Source organism: Taudactylus pleione, unplaced genomic scaffold (genome assembly GCF_031769625.1).
Source record: "Taudactylus pleione unplaced genomic scaffold, aTauple2 ptg000147l, whole genome shotgun sequence".
Classification (NCBI taxonomy): Eukaryota; Metazoa; Chordata; class Amphibia; order Anura; family Myobatrachidae; genus Taudactylus; species Taudactylus pleione.
The window spans coordinates 2242312-2265428 of NW_028284549.1; the positions used below are offsets into that span (position 1 = coordinate 2242312).

Below are 23117 nucleotides of genomic sequence, written 5' to 3' on the forward strand. Positions count from 1 at the left end.
GTCCATCCCACATACACTGTGAAGTCCTGCCTATACCCTGCCTCTGTGACTCCATCCATCCCTCATACACTGTGTCCTGCCTATACCCTGCCCCTGTGACACCGTCCATCCCACATACACTGTGGAGTCCTGCATATACCCTACCCCTGTGACACCGTCCATCCCACATACACTGTGGAGTCCTGCCTATACCCTGCCCCTGTGACACCATCCATCCCACATACACTGTGGAGTCCTGTCTATACCCTGCCCCTGTGACACCATCCATCCCACATACACTGTGGAGTCCTGCCTATACCATTGCCTCTGTGACACCATCCATCCCACATACACTGTGGAGTCCTGCCTATACCCTGCCCCTGTGACACCGTCCATCCCACATACACTGTGGAGTCCCGCCTATACCCTGCCCCTGTGACACCATCCATCCCACATACACTGTGAAGTCCTGCCTATACCCTGTCTCTGTAACGCTGTCTATCCCACATACACTGTGGAGTCCTGCCTATACCCTGCCCCTGTGACACCGTCCATCCCACATACACTGTGAAGTCCTGCCTATACCCTGTCTCTGTAACGCTGTCTATCCCACATACACTGTGGAGTCCTGCCTATACCCTGCCCCTGTGACACCGTCCATCCCACATACACTGTGAAGTCCTGCCTATACCCTGTCTCTGTAACGCTGTCTATCCCACATACACTGTGGAGTCCTGCCAATACCCTGCCCCTGTGACACCGTCCATCCCACATACACTGTGGAGTCCTGCCTATACCCTGACACCGTCCATCCCACATACACTGTGGAGTCCTGCCTATACCCTGCCCCTGTGACACCGTCCATCCCACATACACTGTGGAGTCCTGCCTATACCCTGCCCCTGTGACACCATCCATCCCACATACACTGTGGAGTCCTGCCTATACCCTGACACCGTCCATCCCACATACACTGTGGAGTCCTGCCTATACCCTGCCCCTGTGACACCGTCCATCCCACATACACTGTGGAATCCTGCCTATACCCTGCCCCTGTGACACCATCCATCCCTCATACACTGTGGAGTCCTGCCTATACCCTGCCTCTGTGACTCCATCCATCCCTCATACACTGTGGAGTCCTGCCTGTACCCTACCCCTGTGACACCGTCCATCCCACATACACTGTGGAGTCGCGCCTGTACCCTGCCCCTGTGACACCATCCAGCCACATACACTGTGGAGTACTGCCTATACCCTGCCTCTGTGACTCCATCCATCCCTCATACACTGTGTCCTGCCTATACCCTGCCCCTGTGACACCGTCCATCCCACATACACTGTGGAGTCCTGCCTATACCCTACCCCTGTGACACCATCCATCCCACATACACTGTGGAGTCCTGCCTATACCCTGCCCCTGTGACACCGTCCATCCCACATACACTGTGAAGTCCTGCCTATACCCTGCCCCTGTGACACCGTCCATCCCACATACACTGTGAAGTCCTGCCTATACCCTGTCTCTGTAACACTGTCTATCCCACATACACTGTGGAGTCCTGCCTATACCCTGCCCCTGTGACACTGTCCATCCCACATACACTGTGGAGTCCTGCCAATACCCTGCCCCTGTGACACCGTCCATCCCACATACACTGTGGAGTCCTGCCTATACCCTGACACCGTCCATCCCACATACACTGTGGAGTCCTGCCTATACCCTGCCCCTGTGACACCGTCCATCCCACATACACTGTGGAGTCCTGCCTATACCCTGCCCCTGTGACACCATCCATCCCACATACACTGTGGAGTCCTGCCTATACCCTGACACCGTCCATCCCACATACACTGTGGAGTCCTGCCTATACCCTGCCCCTGTGACACCGTCCATCCCACATACACTGTGGAATCCTGCCTATACCCTGCCCCTGTGACACCATCCATCCCTCATACACTGTGGAGTCCTGCCTATACCCTGCCTCTGTGACTCCATCCATCCCTCATACACTGTGGAGTCCTGCCTGTACCCTGACCCTGTGAGACCATCCATCCCACATACACTGTGGAGTCCTCCCTATACCCTGCCCCTGTGACACCATCCATCCCTCATATACTGTGGAGTCCTGCCTATACCCTGCCCCTGTGACACCATCCATCCCTCATACACTGTTGAGTCCTGCCTATACCCTGCCCCTGTGACACCGTCCATCCCACATACACTGTGGAGTCCTGCCTATACCCTGCCCCTGTGACACCGTCAATCCCACATACACTGTGGAGCCCTGCCTATACCCTGCCCCTGTGACACCATCCATCCCACATACACTGTGGAGTCCTGCCTATACCCTGCTCCTGTGACACCATCCATCCCACATACACTGTGGAGTCCTGCCTATACGCTGCTCCTGTGACACCATCCATCCCTCATACACTGTGGAGTCCTGCCTATACCCTGCTCCTGTGACACCGTCCATCTCACATACACTGTGGAGTCCTGCCTATACCCTGCCCCTGTGACGCTATCTGTCCCACATACACTGTGGAGTCCTGCCTATACCCTGCCCCTGTGACGCTGTCTGTCCCACATACACTGTGGAGTTCTGCCTATACCATGCCCCTGTGACACCATCCATCCCACATACACTGTGGAGTCCTGCCTATACGCTGCTCCTGTGACACCATCCATCACTCATAAACTGTGGAGTCCTGCCTATACCCTGCTCCTGTGACACCGTCCATCTCACATACACTGTGGAGTCCTGCCTATACCCTGCCCCTGTGACGCTGTCTGTCCCACATACACTGTGGAGTCCTGCCTATACCCTGCCCATGTGACACCATCCATCCCACATACACTGTGGAGTCCCGCCTATACCCTGCCCCTGTGACACCGTCCATCAGGGCAGGGTATAGGCGGAGTCCTTGGCGTCCACCAAGGGCCGGATTAAGGTCTGTGGGGGCCCCTGGGCAACAAGCTTGTGGGGGCCTCTATGTAACTGCTATACATATATATATATATATATAACCATCTTTGGCCCTCATTCAGAGCCGGACGCTCTGAGCAGAGTGCTCGCTCTGAATGAGGGTCGTCCTCCATAAAAATGGAGCGTCCTCCTGGACGCTCGTATAGCCTGTGGTCGGGGTATACTGTATGTGTGTGTGTGTGTATATAATATATATATATATATATATATATATACACACACACACACACTAAGGGCTACAGTACCTGCCTGTCAGCGCTCTGCACAGCTGAGGTCACCAAGAGGGAACCATGAGGACCTGAGTCAAGTCGACTCAACTCTTCTTTATGTTGAAGCCTCGGCTCCCTCTGACTGTCACTGCGGCCACCAAGGAGCTTCCTACAGTCAGAGTCTTGCGAGATGATGACGTCAAATCTCGCGAGACTGACTGTAGGAAGCTCCTCGGCGGCTGCTGTTAGGGAACAGCTGAGCCGCCGACAAGGAGAATAGCGGCGCCGGAGACAGCTAAATGCTGTTAGTAGCTAGCAGCAGCGACTCTGGGCAGTGTGTGGGGGCCCCTTATGTGTGGGGGTCCCGGGACGACCGCCCCTTTCGCCCTCCCTATAATCCGGCCCTGGTTCCACATATACCCTGTCTCTGTGATACTGTCCATCCCACATACACTGTGGAGTCCTGCCTATACTCTGCCCCTGTGACGCTATCTGTCCCACATACACTGTGGAGTCCTGCCTATACCCTGCCCCTGTGACGCTATCTGTCCCACATACACTGTGGAGTCCAGCCTATACTCTGCCCCTGTGACGCTGTCTGTCCCACATACACTGTGGAGTTCTGCCTATACCATGCCCCTGTGACACCATCCATCCCACATACACTGTGGAGTCCTCCCTATACCCTGCCCCTGTGACTCCGTCCATCCCACATACACTGTGGAGTCCTGCCTATACCCTGCCTCTGTGACACCATCCATCCCTCATACACTGTGGAGTCCTGCCTATACCCTGCCCCTGTGACACCATCCATCCCACATACACTGTGGAGTCCTGCCTATACCCTGCTCCTGTGACACCATCCATCCCACATACACTGTGGAGTCCTGCCTATACCCTGCTCCTGTGACACCATCCATCCCTCATACACTGTGGAGTCCTGCCTATACCCTGCCCCTGTGACCCCGTCCATCCCACATACACTGTGGAGTCCTGCCTATACCCTGCTCCTGTGACACCATCCATCCCTCATACACTGTGGAGTCCTGCCTATACCCTGCCCCTGTGACCCCGTCCATCCCACATACACTGTGGAGTCCTGCCTATACCCTGCCCCTGTGACCCCGTCCATCCCACATACACTGTGGAGTCCTGCCTATACCCGGCCCTTGTGACACCGTCCATCCCACATACACTGTGGAGTCCCGCCTAGACCCTGCCCCTGTGACACATCCATCCCACATACACTGTGGAGTCCTGCCTATACCTTGCCCCTGTGACACCGTCCATCCCACATACACTGTGGAGTCCTGCCTATACCCTGCTCCTGTGACACCGTCCATCCCACATACAATGAGTCTTACTAAAGTCCACTTAAGTGTCCTCAACTCTCCCCAGCAAACTACACAACATATCCCTTAGCCTTACCTTCCTCCAGTTGGCTCCACTGCCGTCATGCCCATCAATGGTTTGCCGTCAGTTTCATTCCATCCATAACATTGATGATCAACCATAGAAGGGCGCCCCTTTCTCACCCGGCTCTTGGTACCTGCAATAAAGAGCCAGAGAGCGCTATATAGGGGAAAGCAGGTGTAAGAAGCCTCACTCTGTCCAGACGTATGATATAGGGATAAAAATACTCTAAACTCAGATAAATACACATAGTGTCACATTTTTAAATCATGAATTTTCCCACTGTGATGGGAAACGTCCCCATTGTTCTGTGGCCGCTCCCCTGTCCTGATCCTCAGCGTACAGAGGCCCTGATTCAGAGCCGGTCGCTCTAACAGAGTGCTCGCTCTGAATCAGGGCCGGTCTTTTTTTATTTTAAAACGGCCTCCTGGCCGCTCGCATAGCTGCGGGTGACCACCCACAGCTATAGCGAGTGGCCATGATGATGGTCGCAATGGTCAAGACCATCGTGACCATCGGGCTTGCGACAAGACCCTTGTGGTAGGTTCTCGTGGCCGCAATCCCCAGAGAGATTTCGGCTCTAACAGAGCCGGAATCTCTCCACTACCATCACTTGTGATGTCAGTGGGGCTGGCCCCAAACGGTTGGCGTTCTCATGGGAACGTCTCCGTTTGGACAGCCACCCCCCTGGCCCGCCCACCAAAGGGGGCGTGCTGTCACTCAACATCGAAAGCACGCCCCCTTTGGTGCGAGACCCGGAGCAATGGATTGCCCATCGCTATCCGGGTCTCGCATATGTGCACGACGGAGCCGGCCCCGTCGTGCGCATGCGCTCTGGGCCACCATCAGCCCGGTTGCGAGTGCTCAGCACTTGCAACCGGGTCTGAATCAGGCCCAGAGGTCGGGAGGTTTGCAGTAATATTGAAAAACATAAAGGCTGATAGGAACATGCATAAGAAAACCCAAATGATGGATCTGAGGGTTATATTTAATGGAGTGATGTCCCACTTCCTTAGGAATAAAGTTTTATTTCTTACTCAGAAAAAAAGATATATACTGTATATATCTCCCACATAGTTCCACATAGATTAGGGTTGGTAAGACATCCTTTTCATTTCCCAGACATCTGTCACTTTTCAAAAGGTCAATATGTTTCAGTGGAGCAATTCTAAAACTCACAAACAAAAAGGAAAGACCAAGTAGTATAAAAAGGCTTAATTATACCATTGCACTCACATTTAGGACCGGATTCTGACCTGCTCGCTAGCAAGCGATCGCTCGCTGGCGATGTTTGCAGATGTGCGCATGCGTATAGTTTGCAGTGCGTGTGCGCAAACCAGTACGAGCGATCGGGAAGCGCTCGCTCGCCCTGCAAAGACAGCCCAGGGGAATGAGTGACAGGAGAGGCAGTTTCAGTAGTAACGGGTGGAGTGGAGTTGCGGACGCAGGCGTGCCTGAGTGTTTAAACGCCGTTTCAGAGGCGTGCATAATTAACCGGCAGCGTACATAGTACACGTCACCTGGTTGAAATATACACTGAAGTGCTCGCAGTGCCTGCGGTAGGGTACAGCCAACCGCAAACGCTGCGGTCAGATCCGATGGAACCCGATGTACCGATGGTTGCATATACTTCCTGGAGATGACGTCCGATAGTGAGTGGCTAAAGACAGGCTGGTGGGCGTCTGAAAACACAAAGTGATCGCTCGCCAAGACATAGTGGGCGTGCTTATGTCTTGCCGTGTGAGCACCTGCCTTGACGTCACTTAGCTGAATTTCCATACGCTGGGAGCGAGCGGCCGCATCTAGCGAGCGGGTCTGAATCAGGCCCTTAATGCAAACATAAAAGCATATCACCACATTATGGGTTTCCTGGCAATTCAATGGATAGGCTGGAGCATGCCTTCACTCCTCTGGTGGTAAAGACAAGTTGTCACAGGTACAAGATGGTTCCAGTTACCAGGTGTCCTATGAGATGGTTTGAAAAGTTCCAGCTGGTTCCAGGCGGATTACAAGAAGTCCAAAAAAGGTATTACAAGACTTATCTGTTCAAGCCATCTCATAGGACACCTGGTTCCTATCAGCCTTAGCGCCTAAGTGGACAATTTTTATGTTTTTCAATATTTAATTTTAGGGAATTGGGTGAACTTTCCTCGTTTGTTTCACTGGCAGCTTGCTTTTGGTTTATTGCACACTAATTGGTATCTGTTTTTTTTTTTTCATATTATTGAGGTTTGCTGTAAGTACTGTATGAAGCAGGCCCTTTACTCACACAAAAAGGATATTTGGTGGGAATAACAATTGTATCACGTTACATTTTAGGCCATACCTCTGTATTCTGATTTCTCTATGCATTTTATACAGACACATAAACACACACACTGTGTTGTGAAGTGTGCCGCAACTAGATTAACATAGGGATGGTCTTCGAAGGGTTAATCGCCGATGGTGCCACCTGTGCTTAACATTGATGGCAGAAAATGATCGGTGGAACACCATAGATGTTTTGAGCCATCGATGGACATTTCCGCTATATGAGGCAGGGGGCAAATCAGTAAAATGGAGGTGAGGTTGAGTGGCAAAACAGGGGGCAGGACTAAGCACCCTGCACCTGGGAGAGAAAAGAGGCTGTGTGTACGTGTAACTTCCGCCATACTCCCGCAGTGTAGAAGAGCTGTGTCCCAGAGACAAAAACTGTTGCCAGCGAATGAGCCCGAGGATATTATACTACGCAGCAGTTGCAGGAACCCAGTAGCTGTTACCAATTCAGGAGTGCATGGGAGACATCAGCCAGTCAGAGCTCCTGATGGACTTAAGCAGTAGAGAGGGTGGTACTAATTTAAAGTTGGTAGTGTCTATTGAGAATAGCTATTTTTGCCTCTATACATAGTGCTCCATATGGCTGATCATGTGCATATGCAGTAGTAAGAAAAAAAAAATCAAGAAATCAAGGCGAATAACAGTTAATGGTCATCTCAAGGGGCTGGGGATTACTTGCCTCAGTTTTGGTCATGCGGTGTCTGGCCCGTTCACCACAGCAAACTTCCCTTTCCCTAGAGTGTGCTCTGTGTTGTAAAACCGACCCAGGCAGGAGACCTCTGTGCATGATCATTCTGGAACCCCGGGCAGTGACTCCCATAGGGCAGAAGACATCAATTATCAGCACCCACCCCAGGATGCAGTCAGATTACCGGCGGCCAGGATTCCGGCCATCGGAATCCCGACAATAGAAGCCCGACCTGGGACTAAAGATAGGCGTCGAAATCCTGACGCCTGTCTTTAGCCTCACGCCGAAATCGCGACAGCCGGCATCCCGAACGAAGGTAAGCGGCGACAGTTTAGCATTAGCCATGGGGGGGTTTAGGCACCCCCGGGGGGACTTAAGCTTAGGCCCCCCTCTCCCCTCGGGAGTGTTAGTGTTAGGCTGCAGGGAGGAGGGGTTAGGGTTAGGCACCAATATTTTGGATACAGAGTTAATTTTAGCACTAGCTTGATTATAGTGGTTAACCCAGGGTAAAGTAATAAGGGTCTCTTTAGTTTTTCTACTCTTAAGTAAATCATCCCTATTAAGTCCCATAACTTTATACTTCGAATATGCAAGATCATCAGGGGAATAGCCTCTCTCAATGAATTCAGCACATCCAGTTGGCTCTCTGCTACTTCATTAGCAGACGTAATACGTCTAATACGTAATAATTGCGAATACGGAAGGCCCCGAATCAAAATACGCAGCCTCAGTCGGGATTGTAGATGATCAGGCTTTCGGCGGTATGAGAACCGCCGGCTATTCAGCCGTCGGTCTTTCATAATGATTCCCCCACCACCTCCCCCCAGAAGAGCACTCAAGCAAGACAAAAATCATCAACATATACAAATTACACAAGCCCCCATCATGGTGGATTGTCCGTTGCTGTCCAGAGTATAATTTTACAGGCATGGATTATGGCCCTTGATAACAAAAAGCACAGGACATTCGGTGGGTTGCACATCCATTATTGCTGCATCTTCATCTGGAGCCATACATTTGGTAATTTTGCCCACTGCCATCTAGGGAACACTCTGTCTCCTGTGTCGGAGGCGACCTTTTGGATTGCCCCTGGAGTTGGCTCTCCACAGTCTGGGCTGGTGAGAATTCCATCATTGGCCCTAGTGACACAGGGCCCCTCTGGACGAACTCCTTGAGCATGTCTGCCTCTCCGTGCCGGTTGGTGTCCAGTGGACCTTCTCATTCCCCTGCAGGAGCTACTCGATTGGAGACCACACTGAGGATTGGGCTCTTTTTCTTCGCTGGAGCAGAAATTTCACCCTCTAAATGTGTCCTGTCTGGCCTAATTAATTCTCCCCCCAACCACCACTGCCCGCCTCAAGTGGTTACTTGCTAAGCTCGCTGATGGTCCAGAGATCCGTCCCAATATTTAAATATTTATTCCTCCCCTTTCTCCTTTTTCCCCATTTGTGTCCATCCCTCTCTCCCTCTCCTTGTCCTTATACCCTCTTTCTTTCTCCTGTAGGACTCTTGTTCGATTGTCTGGATATGAGGGGACACTGCAGTTTGACTAGGCCCTTGACACCTCTGTCTGGCTCTGGACAACCATTGTCCCCCTCTCCCTCTAGGAACTTTGTGGGCCCCTACTGATTTCTTCACCACTTGAGGCTTCATTAATACCTGGAACTTCAGAGCTCTACATTCCCCCCTTCCTATTTTCTATGTACATACTTTCCTTGGTAGTCACTCTCCTCCTACATGGCAATTCCTGGGCCCTGTAAACTGCTTTCCATGTGGGTGGCTATCACACATGCCCTTGGATTTTGCTTTGGTTTCACCTCAAGATTCGACAGGGAAATACACTGACCTCAAGTCCACAGGTATTTACTTTACTGTTTAGATTGCACTGTAGTGCTTATATGTTACTTCCTACTTTCCCTACCCTGGTTTCTAATACATTCTACCAATGCAGCCTACACCTTGCTCTAATTGCAGCTTTATCTGCTACTACTCTACTGCTGCCATCTAGTGGCTGTTAATTATATCCTTTCAATGGTATTTGTTCATACTGCTCTGTGTCTGCTTTCATTGTATTGTCTTTTTTTTTTTTTATCTGCTCTGTTCTAATGCGATTTACTTTGATTTATACCACTTTTCCTATTAATCAACTGTGAATGATATAAAGTTTTGTTATATTTTCACTCTACTATAGGACCCCTTGTGTGTTTGGGATATTTTCCCTTTGGTTTTACATGTAATTTGCACCCTTCATTTTGGGAGTAGTTTCAACTTGCTGACGGTGACAATTTTCCCCCCTATCATTGGTCTGTCCTGTCTCCTGGCAAGCAGGGTGTGGATGGCTTTTTTAGATACATCTGTGCCATCTAAACTCTCACATTCTTACACGCCCTCCAAAATGGGTCAGAACCAAGTTGAATACTAATAAACTAGCTGCCCCCTCCCCCCCCCCCTCAAGACAGTAGTGATTCAATGGAGTTGCAGGAAAACCGGACAGGGTTTGGGAGAGTTTCTCTTGTTCAATATCCTACTGTACGTATGTGTGTTCTCCACGGAATATGGGCAGCCATGTTGTCCATAGATTTTTCTAAGGCTATTGACCAAATTTCTGTTTTGGTTTAAGGGCCTGATTCAGAGATGTACATTCATCCGATGATGAATGTACATCTCCGATCGTCAGGGGTCTGTGGGCTTCATTCAGAGCCGCTCGTAAGCGGCCGCTCGTTCGTTCCGAGCGATGTTCGCACATCTGCGCATGCGTACGGATTGTAATACGCATGCGCGAACCAGTCAGTGCGGCCGAAAATCGTGTGCTCGCTAAATAGCGAATGCCTGCTATTTTGAGTGACAGGAGGAGGCGTTTGTGGGTGGTAACAGGGGAAGGTGCTTGAAAACGGGGAGTGGAGATCAGAACGCAGGCGTGCTTAAAGGTCAAAACGGGCATTTTAAGGGTGTGCATAATTAATAAACAGCGTCATCGACCATGTCACTTGGTTGTTTTATAGTCAGAACTGCTCGCATGACTGCGGTAGGAAAAACCAACCACAAGAATAGCGAGCAGTTCATACGCTGTTCGATGTACTCGATTAATCTATTAAATAGCGGACATGACGTATGATGCGAGCGGCCAGGGGGCGTATTTTTCAAAAAAAACGACCGCATGTTTTGTTCGCTCGTTCAGACATAGAGGCGGCAACAGACTGCAAAGAGCGAACGGTTCATTTAAATAGCCACCCCCTTTATCAGAACGACCGTCCGCAAATAGCGTCCGGCTCTGAATCAGACCCTGTGTCTGTGCAGGACCTTTCTGCACATGTGCAGAACGGGTCCTGCGATTACGCTTGTAGTCCCCCCCAAGCCGGCGCATGATTGACATGCTGCAGTGTTTGGTGGGTTGAGTGGGGGGGGCATGGCTAGTGTGTTGCCCCTGTTTTCCAGGAGGGTCGAGGTCATAGTAATTGAGCACACAAGCACGTTTGTATCTTTAGTTATTAGTGATCAGTTAGGCTGCATAGACTTAGGCTGCAATAGTCAGTTTTAGCTTCAAAGTGTTAGATTATAAGTGTAACTACAATTTGATAACTAAGACTGAGTTACGCCGGAGTTAAGCTGGAGGAAAACTGTGGGAAAACATCCTCAAAACCAGAAAACTTTTTGAACAACATCAACTAACATACTTGATGTTGCTTGACACGGCTTCTCTGTTACTGGCAGTTCCTACTCTGCATGATAACAGTGTCCACTCTGGGCCATGTAATATCAGAGAAGCCATGAAGTGGCCTGGCAGCTTACCATGTACTTATAAATGCATGCAACAAATACCTCTGAATTTCTATTACCATATAGTTTTCATGTATTGTTGCAGGTACAATTTAGTGTGCTGGAGGATATCTAGGGGATACTCCCCTTTCTGTTTTTCTGTTTAGTATGATCCCTGCCTTTCATGCACCTGAAGAGTATTGCCAAATTGATTTAAGCAGTTTGCATTGTATGTTTGCTATTTTGAGATGCATGAATGAGCCAGCCAGTTTTTCCAGGGCATGCTGGCTCTTGTAGTGCTAGTTGGAGTTCCCAGGGGTGACAAAGTGATTTGAGCAGTTTCCATTTTATGTTTGCAATTTATAAAGTATTTATTTGTGGTATTAATACAAAAAAAAATAATATAATAATCATGTTTGCATTTGGTTTAAAAAAAAAAAATAATAAATACTTATTTTCCCATTTTAGTTACTTTTTATTTGATACGTTATATTGAACTTCTCCCTATTGTATTTTCATTTATCTCTTACTCCCCACTAGGGCAGCTAACACATGGCTGCTTATGTGGGTGTGCTAATATAGCTATGTTTATTTTCCATGTCTGTGTCCTGCTTTGTATTGTATTGTATTGTATTGTAAGTCCTGGTTCTTATTTGTTTATGTACTTTGTAATGGCCCGTACACATGGTACGATAACATGTCAGATTTCAATGATAATGATCCTATCTTTAAAATCTGACAGTTTCTGGGCCCTGCTAACGACCAAACAATGGACGATGCGCGTCCACATATGGTCATTGATGACGAACTACCGTCGTCTGTGCAAGCAAACAGACCTGATCGATATCGTCCAGGTTAGTCTGTTTTGCTATAGGGGCGATCATAGTGGGGGGTCTGCTGCATTTGCTGGATGCTCGATCCAGCACATGCAGAACGATCAGACAACGATCGTCTGATCATTATCTGATGATTGCTGTCGTACCGTGTGTACGCAGCATAAGGCGTTGCGGAACACTTGTGGTGCCATATAAATAATAATAATAATAATAATAATAATAATAATAATATAAAAAGACTAATGGTATTCTGGGGAAAACACAATGGGGGAGATGTACTAAGCCTTGGTGAGAGATAAAGTACCAACCAATCAGCTCCTAACTATCACTTTACAGGCTGTGTTTGAAAAATGAAAAGCTGGGAGCTGATTGGTTGGTACTTTATCTCTCTCCAAGGAACCAGTATGAATGACTGCTGGGATTTCGACGCCTATCATTAGTACCCTGCTGGGACTTGACAGTCGGGGAGGCGGCGGTTGGCATTTCGACCGTCGGCTTCCTGCCTGCATCCAGTTTAGCACATCTACCCCAAAGTCTTCTGAGAAAAAAAAAGGTATAAATTTGTGTGTGTACTTTATTTAAAAAAATAATAATAATAATAATAATCATTTAAAAAAAAAATCAGTGATTTCAAGGCTGGTGCTTGGGTATCTGATGCCCCCTGCAAAATATAAATTGTCACCTACTCTTTTGTGTCCATCGCTGCCGTGAAATATTTACACCATACTACAACACATTACACCTTCCCCAAGCCACAAGCACCATATACATCACTCTGTCCTGGGACCGCTCTCTCCTATGCATCCGTCCTTCCCTCCATACAGTGAGTGACAAAGCAAATGCTGCAATTTGTGTAACTCTGGGGGAGATGTACTAAGCTCTGGAAAGTGATACATTGGAGCGTGATAAACTACCAGCCACTCAGTTCCTAACTGTCAGTTTACAGGCTGTGTTTAAAAAATGACAGTTAGGAGCTGATTGGTTGGCAGTTTATCACTCTCCAATCTATCACTTTCCAGAGCTTAGTACATCTGCCTCACCGTCTTTTATATTGTATGTTTAGAATTGGATTGCTATATTTAAAAAAAAAAAATCCAGGACACATTCGCCAGGATCTTACTGGCGCAGACAACCTACACTCCACCCTATTACATATAAGAATTTTATAGCTTCGTGAAGGCAAAATACAGACTGTACAATAGAATTTAGTGGTGTTTGGACATTTAGGGGCATATTTATTAACATTATTTTAACTAAAATAATGTAAAAATGGGAGTTTTCACACCCTTTTCACATTATTTTAGTATCAATTTATTAAGGGGCAATTGGAGTAGTTTTCGTGAAAAACTACCCCAATCCCTTCAATTCACATATTTTTAGTAAACATGCTTCTAATGGGAAATGTGATCTGTCTGGTAGTTAATAAACTTAAATTGTAAAAAAACAAGGTGAGAAAGCCCCGTGATAACCCCATCTTCATAAGGTGTTATCAGGGCTTTCCCCCTGGGCCCCCTACTCTTGATCTGACAGGCAGAGCCGAGCTGGGAGCCGGCCCCAGTGATCAGCTGTGTGGTTTAAATGAACCCTCAGTGGCTGCTGTCCCAGCCCCCATGCCCCTGGTTCACACTTACCTGTGCTGGGACCGGTGATCCGTGATCTCCTCTGACCGGCTGATTAGCTAATGACAGCATCAGATGATCGTCTGGTCAGAGGAGATCATCGCTAAGTCCCCGATACAGGTAAGTGCGAACCAGGGGCAGCAGCCACAGGGGAGGCGGAGGGGGGGAGTTAGTGGTGGCGGGCGGCGGGTTGAGGTTTCAGCAGTGGCACACTCGGGCAGAGGCGGCGGCAGGGGGCAGAGCTTTATCGCAAGCTATGTCCAGCAAGATTTTTTAAATAAATCCCTGTAATATTTCCTAAATTCGCAATGTGAAATTTGAAATGCGGATTGTAGTAATTAGAGCCCCTAAAGTTCACAATTTATCCTCATCACATTATGATGTAGATGATGACGTTTCCTCCCTTTTTCTTTTTGGTTTGGAGAGTAGGAGACTCTTTATCCATACTTGCCGACATTATTCCGGTAGGGGGAAGCCAGGTCGGCATAGCGGGGGGCGTGGCATGGCATAGGGGTGTGGACTGTGACATTACCTGACATTAGGGGTGGAGTAGAGAAGGTGATACCGTGATTGCGTGATAGTGGCCCCGCCCCCGTTACACTATGCCGAGATTACTGCCATTGTGAAGCAGGGGGTGGGCCGATGCTGACGCGATTCAGCAAGGCCGTTCCGGGAGACTAGGTAAGTATGTCGTAATCTGATTTAATAGGTGTAAAAAAACTGGTCACTTGCTAGAAGTTAAAGAACCCTGAGATACAAGTTTATGTTTCTTTGACCTAAAGACCTTATTTATCAATGAGTTTTTTCATTCACACTGAGCGATAAAACTCGCTGTGTATGATAAATGGTGCCCCAGCCAATCAGCTCCCAACTGTCATCTGTTTGAAAAAAATGACAGTTGGGAGCTGATTGGCTGGAGCACCATTTATCATACACAGCGAGTTTTATCGCTCAGTGTGAATGAAAAAACTCGTTGATAAATAAGGTCCTTAATATGGACCATCATGTCCGACCTCCTACCATGAACAATAGCAAACCCAGCACTGCACATTGGGTCCGATTCAGAGCAATGCTTATATTTACGCAGTTGAGTGATTATCGGTGGATTGCACAGGCGTCTTAGATGTAACGCGCACGCGCGGCAAGTTATTTGTGATCCACTGGGACTACAGTTGTAGTGCAGATATATTCGCTAGTGGTAGATTGATAGACAGGGGCTGTTTTGTAGGAGATAACAGGGACCAGTGGCAAAAAAAAGCGGGCGTGACATTACCGTTTTTAGGGGTGTGTATCTGCCTACTTCTGCGCAGAAAATATGAGGCCAGCGTCTCAGTTCCTTCGGCCCATTCCTCGAGACCATAGGGTTACTCAGATGGATGACTATTGAAGGATTTGCGACCATCACTGCCTGTTTGTAGGCACTTGCTTGGATCTGCGAGTCAGCCGGTGGGCGTCTCAGTGCATTTCCGGGCGGCTGTAGTATAAGCGTATTTTTGCACGCCAACTGCGATTGAATTAGCGTCCTGATCTGAATCAAACAAATTGAGTTCTCTATAAAAGGAAAATCTGTGCGCAATTTATCAGCTACTTGACATTTTTTCTTCGGTTTTGGCATTCCTAAATAGTGATAAACGCAAAATAGGATTTAATAGAAATGATGGAAGAAGGTGTTTTGAGTGACCTTTTGGGGCCAAGCTCCGGAAATGCTTCATGTCCCGACCCTTGGTGAGTTTGGTAATTAATCAGCTCCTATAGAAACCTATGGATGCTACTTCTGTGATCAAAGAAGGGGGATTTAGAGAAGATACTGTGGGGTAAATTTGTTAACATTCGTGTTGGTCCCGATTTGCATCTTCGGGTGATAATATCACTTTTTTGCAAATCGGGAATTTACTATCATTAAAGTCGGGTGATTTCTTTATTTTTTCAAGTTGAAATCGGGTGGTTTAATGCCGCAAATTCGTCCGTTTTGAACAATATAAATTATATCACCATCGGCTCAAATCGGAAGTACATTATTCGTTTTGCTAAAGTCGCCCGTTTTACACTCAAATCAGGGTCTCAATAAAAGTTTTAAATGCACCACTTCCTGAGCTGCGAGTTGCCATCGAACATACACAAATCAGTGTGATTTGTGTATGTTTCTGAATGGCAAGTGTGTTCTAAGGGTTAATTAAATAAAAAAAAATGATGTGAGGTTCCCCCCCCCTAGAAAGGGTCCGGTGCTGGTTTTAATTATAGGGGGACCCCTACGCAATTTTTTTCCCTCTATAATTAAAACCAGGTCTGATGCTGGTACCTAATTTACGGTGGAACCCTACACGATTTATTCCCCGTAATTTTAGGTACCAGGGCAGGCTGGCAAGTCCGGGCTGGTTAGTCTTTTGGGGGGGGGGGGGGGAGGAACCCACGTCAATTTTTTTAAAACAAATTCAACACTAAAAGAAAAAAAACAACACAGCCTGCCACATATTTCACTGATATGTTCAGGCTGCTCGTTCGGGAGACAAATTTGGCCGCTTTAATCGGGACTTCAAATCGGACAGGATCGACCAAATACACCATCAATCAAAACGATCCTGTCCAAACCGGGACCTTGGTAAATTCCCGATTTCAAAAGTAAAAAACGGCTGTTTTTTGATCGATCCAAGCAGATTTGAAAAATGGGACAAATCGAGACCAACACGAATTTCAATAAATTTACCCCTGTGTCTCTAATATCTGCTGAGGTCCCCTCTACATACATCCTGAGGATACCTAATATATGCAAAATATACTGCAAATATAGATTGATACATAGGCCCCTAAAGCGGTTTACAAAATTCTTTTACTCTGTCCCCTCTCCTGTGTATTGTTATAACAACCTAACAAACAAGAGTCTGCTGAGTGCCCCTGGCAAACACAGAGGAGATACGCAGAGCGTCAATGTACAGATCAGCAGGGCCTGGGTACTGTATAAGGGTGCAGCGCCACATCGGGCAGGGAGACAAAGGAGATTGCTGCTGGTCAGAGGCAGCAGCCTCCCTGGACCCTCCGCAGCCCAGCACACAGCAGCGTGTGCCGAGCAGAGGAGGGAGGCTACTACCGCTGAGCAGCAGCAATCTCCTTTCTCTCCCTGCCCGATGTGCCGCTGCGCTTCTATACAGCAGCTGGTTGCATACACTTCCTGGAGATGACGTGCGCAAGTGGGCATCTTAAGACAGGCTGGTGGGTGTCTGCATACACAGAGCGATCGCACGCCAAGACATAGTGGGCGTGCTAATGCCTTGCCGTGCGATCGCCTGCCTTCCCAAATTTGCATACGCATCGAGCGAGCGAACGCATCTAGCGAGCGGGTCTGAATCAGGTCCTATATTCCCTATCACATGTAGGGGGTTATCTTTTGTCAGAAGCCATTTAACCTAAAGAATGTTTTTGGAGTGTGGGAGAAAACCAGAGCACCCGCAAGAAACAAGCGCAACATGGGAGAACATACAAAATCAACACAGACAGGACCCTGGTAGTAATCGAGACAGTGAGACAGCAGTGCTAACCACTGTGCCACCGTGCAAGTTGCAATGGAGAAAAAGGGTGGATTTTTAATAATTTATGCCTAGCGCTCAACAGCTGTTGCTGTACTATAATAACAGTTTGGGGCAGATGTATCAAGGCTAAAGCGGTTTACAAAATTCTTTTAACATCCATTATTTATCTGTCCCCTCTCCTGTGTATTGTTATAACAACCTAACAAACAAGAGTCTGCTGAGTGCCCCTGGCAAACACAGAGGAGATACGCAGAGCGTCAATGTACAGATCAGCAGGGCCTGGGTACTGTATAAGGGTGCAGCGGCACATCGGGCAGGGAGACAAAGGAGATTGCTGCTGGTCAGAGGCAGCAGCCTCCCTGGACCCTCCGCAGCCCAGCACACAGCAGAGGAGGGAGGCTACTACCGCTGAGCAGCAGCAATCTCCTTTCTCTCCCTGCCCGATGTGCCGCTGCGCTTCTATACAGCAGCCAATGGTAGTGGGCAGAGAAAGCTTTACAGGTGCCCTCCCTTGATCATTGATCTGCCTCCCTCATCAGCTAACCTGGCGCCAGTGGAGGGGCACCAGGGCTGGGTAAGCTGTAGCCCCTTCCTTATCTCTCAACGCCCATGCAGATCAGGGTGGCCGACTGAGGTTGAAATTGATCATTACCTGATGTCCGAGACGTTGCTGGGTGCCGCAGCAAAGAGTCGGGAAGACAGGCGCACTGACGTCCTCTCATAATCAAAATAAACAGCCCAGCGATAAAGCGGTATGATAGGGAAGGTGGGCATGGCACCTGAGCAGCATGGCACTTCCCTGATTCTGGCATAAACCTCCTCCCCCCTGGGCGCCCGCATTCCGCCAGCCCTGACTGATACTGATAGTGTACAAAAAAAAGTTGCAGCACAGGGGTGTGAAAACCCTCAGCAGCAAAGGGGTTAACATGGGTAGTAAAGGGTTCTATTTACTAAGCCTTGGATGGAGATAATGTCGACAGAGATAAGGCACCAACCAACCAGCTCCTAACTGTCATTTTTCAAACAGCCTGTGACATGGCAGTTAGGAGCTAATTGGCTGGTACTTTATCTCCTTTTGCTTTGTCTCCAGCTAAGGCTTAATAAATAGACCCCGAAGTCACTGGTGATGACAGTCTTAAGTGTAGCTACTTGGCTCCCTGCGCTGGGAGAGAAGGATAGCACAACGGCCTCTCTCTTGGCCGGTGTCTGTCCCAGCGCAACACTGACACCCCTTCTGCCGTGGCCGACACTGCCACTCACCTCTCTCCCGGCCGGCGTCCAACCCAGCGCAACACCGGCGACACCCCTTCCCCCGCGGCCGCCACTGCCACTGATGTGAGTTGCAACACATGAGGACCTGCATGGAAACCAGAGCCGCCGGAGGTAAGCAAGGAAGGAGACACAGCTAAAGGGAGCTGAATAGATCCTCTGCTGTGGCTGCCTTGTAGATCTTCACAGGCTGCTGTGTAAACAGCAGCCTGTGAAGATTATCGAGGGCTGAACGCCATCTGAAAGTGGCGTACAGTAACATCATCAATTCCCGAAAAAAAAATGCTTTTTTTGGAACTTAATGAATAACCCTGACACTTACTTTTTTACAAAAGTAAATGTTCATTTTCACATGCTTTTGTGAAAACATAGCCTTGATACATCTTCCCCAAACTGTTATTATAGTACAGCAACAGCTGTTGAGCGCTAGGCATAAATTATTTAAAATCCACCCTTTTTCTCCATTGCAACTTGCACGGTGGCACAGTGGTTAGCACTGCTGTCTCACTGTCTCGATTACTACCAGGGTCCTATCTGTGTTGATTTTGTATGTTCTCCCATGTTGCGCTTGTTTCTTGCGGGTGCTCTGGTTTTTCTCCCACACTCCAAAAACATTATTTAGGTTAAATGGCTTCTGACAAAAGATAACCCCCTACATGTGATAGGGAATATAGGACCTGATTCAGACCCGCTCGCTAGATACGTTCGCTCGCTCGATGCGTATGCAAATTTGGGAAGGCAGGCGATCACACGGCACGGCATTAGCACGCCCACTATGTCTTGGCGTGCGATCACTTTGCGTATACAGATGCCCACTGGCCTGTTTTAAGAAGCCCACTTGTGCACGTCATCTCCAGGAAGTGTATGCAACCATCGGTACATCGGGTACCATAGAATGCGATCGCATCGCTTGTGGCTGACCGTACCCTACCGCAAGCACTGCGAGCACTTCAGTGTAAAGACCAGCCAGGTGACGTGTACTAAGACGCTGTCTATAAATTATGCACGAGACGCTCAGGCACGCCTGCGTTCGCACCTCCACTCCCCCTGTTTTTAATGGCCAGCCCCTGTCACCACCCACAAACGGCTTCTCCTGTCACTCACTATCCTGGGCTGTCTATGTGCGGCGAGCAAACGCTTCCTGATCTTTCGCACTGGTTCACGCACGCACACTGCGATGCATACGTATGCGCACGAAAAAACAGCCAGCTACGAGCGAATGCATCCTAGCGAGTGAGTCTGAATCAGATCCATAGATCATAAGCTTCCAGTGGGACAGGTCCTGATGTGGCTAAATGTTCTCTGTAACCCGTTGCATAATATAAATAACTGGTAATGAATACAATTTTCAGGTCCTGAAGGTAAAACGGGGGGGAAGAAGGTGATCACATTTACTTAAAAAAAATGTAAACGCCCAAACGTAATAGGCGCCTGACGGAGCAATTCAATTGTTGCTCCGTTCGGGCACCAATGCAGAGTGTGCGCACCCAAAAGCACAGGGTTCAGCTGAGTATAGAGGCTAGCCGCATCTAAAGTCTTGATCTGGGACGCCAAAACAACCTTAGACAACCAAGACTTATTGTACATTCTGCTCGCCACCATGGCGAATTCCTCCGTCGGGTGCCCAATAGAAATAGCCAGAGCTGAAACAATTGAATTGTCCTGAAATAAACCAACAGTCTGGACGGGAAGGCTGTAACCCGTTAATGAAAGTTGTGCAACATTCTATAGAGACTCCAGCCGGCAGCCACACATTTTAGTTCTATCTATAACAAGTTACAAACATACGTACTACATGTGCTTATATTCTTCTCTACAATGCGTTAGGAGCAGGCAGCAACAATGGCTGAATGCTGATTATACTGGAGATTATATTAGAAGACATAAATAAACAAATGATTGCTTACAATTATTCTCTCAGCTGCCTGCTCTGACCAATGCTGCTCTGTCTCTTGCTGCGGTGCAGGCAGGGTACAGACACCTAAGGAGGGGTTGGGAGCAGGAAGTGAAAATAAGCTGCTGTGCTTAACTATTTCACTGCTGATGTCAGTGGTTCCCAAACTTTTTTGAGTCATGACGCCCTAGAGTATCAGCATTTTTTCCAAGGCACCCTTGGGCCAAAAGTGTATTCATGATGATTTCAGCAAAAATAAAATGTAGTAAATTGTACTTATATGTCACCCTTAAGCTGGCCACAGACATAGCGATCTGCACACGATGAGCCGATGTGTACGATTTCCCTTGAAACTCTCCCCGGCAGCTCTGCACACGATCTCCACACAATTTGGTGTCCAATCTTCATACGATCTCTCCTGCATCCAGACTGTCACAGTGCATCGCCTCCTAGATTGTCAGATCTGACCTACTGCACGGCAGATCTGACGATGCGATGTGCGACCAGAGGGGACACGCATTGCATCGTGATCGTGAGTGGGGACTCACGATTTTACTCTCAATTTGGCCATATTTTACACGATATGTCGTTCCAATGTGTCGGAATCGGCCAGATCGGGTAAAATATCGCTATGTGTGTCGCCAGCATTAGGGCCAGTTATGTGGTGGCTGACAGGGTTGCGCTTCTTTTTTGTCCACATATGTTTTGATTGGCAGCAGCCACTGGCACTGGTCTTGCCTATCACACGGACTAAAAATAATTTTATTTGGTACTGGACCACCCACGCGAGGCACCCCTGCAAGTGCCCTGAGGCACCCCAGGGTACAACGGCACCCAGTTTGGGAACCACTGGCTTATGGGGTTGTTGTTCCGCCCCACCCCTGTGCAGAGATTATTTTGGCTGATTTTCGGCTGAACACATTATGCTTGCAATGTCAGTCATTTTTATTTTCTATGCAGTACTCACAAAGCCTTATGTGCAGTGCCCACGCAGCCTTATGTGCAGTACCCACACAGCCTTATGTGCAGTGCCCACGCAGCCTTATGTGCACTACCCAAGCAGCCTTATGTGCAGTAACCATGCAGCCTTATGTGCACTACCCACACAGCCTTATGTACAGTACCCACACAGCCTTATGTGCACTACCCACACAGCCTTATGTGCACTACCCACGCAGCCTTATGTGCAGTACCCACGCAGCCTTATGTGCAGTTCCCACGCAGCCTTATGTGCACTACCCACGCAGCCTTATGTGCACTACCCACGCAGCCTTATGTGCAGTACTCACACAGCCTTATGTGCACTACCCACGCAGCCTTATGTGCAGTACTCACACAGCCTTATGTGCACTACCCACACAGCCTTATGTGCACTACCCACACAGCCTTATGTGCACTACCCACGCAGCCTTATGTGCACTACCCACGCAGTCTTATGTGCAGTACTCACACAGCCTTATGTGCAGTACCCACGCAGCCTTATGTGCAGTACCCACGCAGCCTTATGTGCACTACCCACGCAGCCTTATGTGCAGTACTCACACAGCCTTATGTGCACTACCCACACAGCCTTATGTACAGTACTCACACAGCCTTATGTGCACTACCCACACAGCCTTATGTGCACTACCCACACAGCCTTATGTGCAGTACCCACACAGCCTTATGTGCACTACCCACACAGCCTTATGTACAGTACCCACACAGCCTTATGTGCTCTACCCACACAGCCTTATGTGCACTACCCACACAGCCTTATGTACACTACCCACACAGCCTTATGTGCAGTTCTCATACAACCTTATGTGCAGTTCTCATACAGCCTTATGTGCAGTACCCACACAGCCTTATGTGCAGTACTCACACAGATTTATGTGCAGTACCCACACAGCCTTATGTGCACTACCCACACAGCCTTATGTGCAGTACCCACACAGCCTTATGTGCACTACCCACACAGCCTTATGTGCACTACCCACACAGTCTTATGTGCACTACCCACACAGCCATGCCTTGTTTATCAAGAAAACTTTGGGGCCTAATTATTAACATCATTGTTTTCTCACCCGTTTCACATTATTTTAATATCACATAAATTTACTAAAGAGCAATTGAAGTAGAATATCACACTACAATCTGCATTTCAAATGCGGATTGTAGTAAATAGGGCCCTTTTTATTTTCGAAAAATACCATTATTTTATTTTTACACCTGAAAAAATGAATAAATGCTGTAGCAAGTGGTCAAAGACTTAGGGCCTCATTTAGCAACAAGTTTTATCATTCACAACGAGTGATAAAACTTGTTGCGTATGATAAAGATGCTCCATCAGCTCCCAACTGTCATCTGCTTGAAAAATGACAGTAGGGAGCTGATTGGCTGTATAAGGGGCACTACTGGGGGCACTGTATAAGGGGCACTGTATAAGGGACTCTACTGGGGGCACTGCATAAGGGGCTCTACTGGGGGCACTGTATAAGGGGCAATACTGGTGCACTGCATAAGGGGCACTACTGGGGCACTGCATAATGGGCACTACTGGGGGCACGGCAAGAGGGGGCATTACATAAGGGGCATTTCTACTGGGGGAACTGCATAAGCAGCACCACTACAGGGGGCTCTGC

The 23117-nt window shown here is 48.3% G+C and overlaps 1 long non-coding RNA gene across 1 annotated transcript in view; it reads right to left on the reverse strand.

Annotated features, from left to right (window-relative positions):
- Positions 1-23117, reverse strand: part of LOC148522305 (uncharacterized) — a 42334-nt gene that overhangs the window by 8010 nt on the left and 11207 nt on the right. The window contains exon 3 of the long non-coding RNA XR_015878755.1: positions 4607-4727. This is a non-coding gene — a long non-coding RNA (uncharacterized LOC148522305). The remainder of the gene's footprint in view (positions 1-4606; positions 4728-23117) is intronic.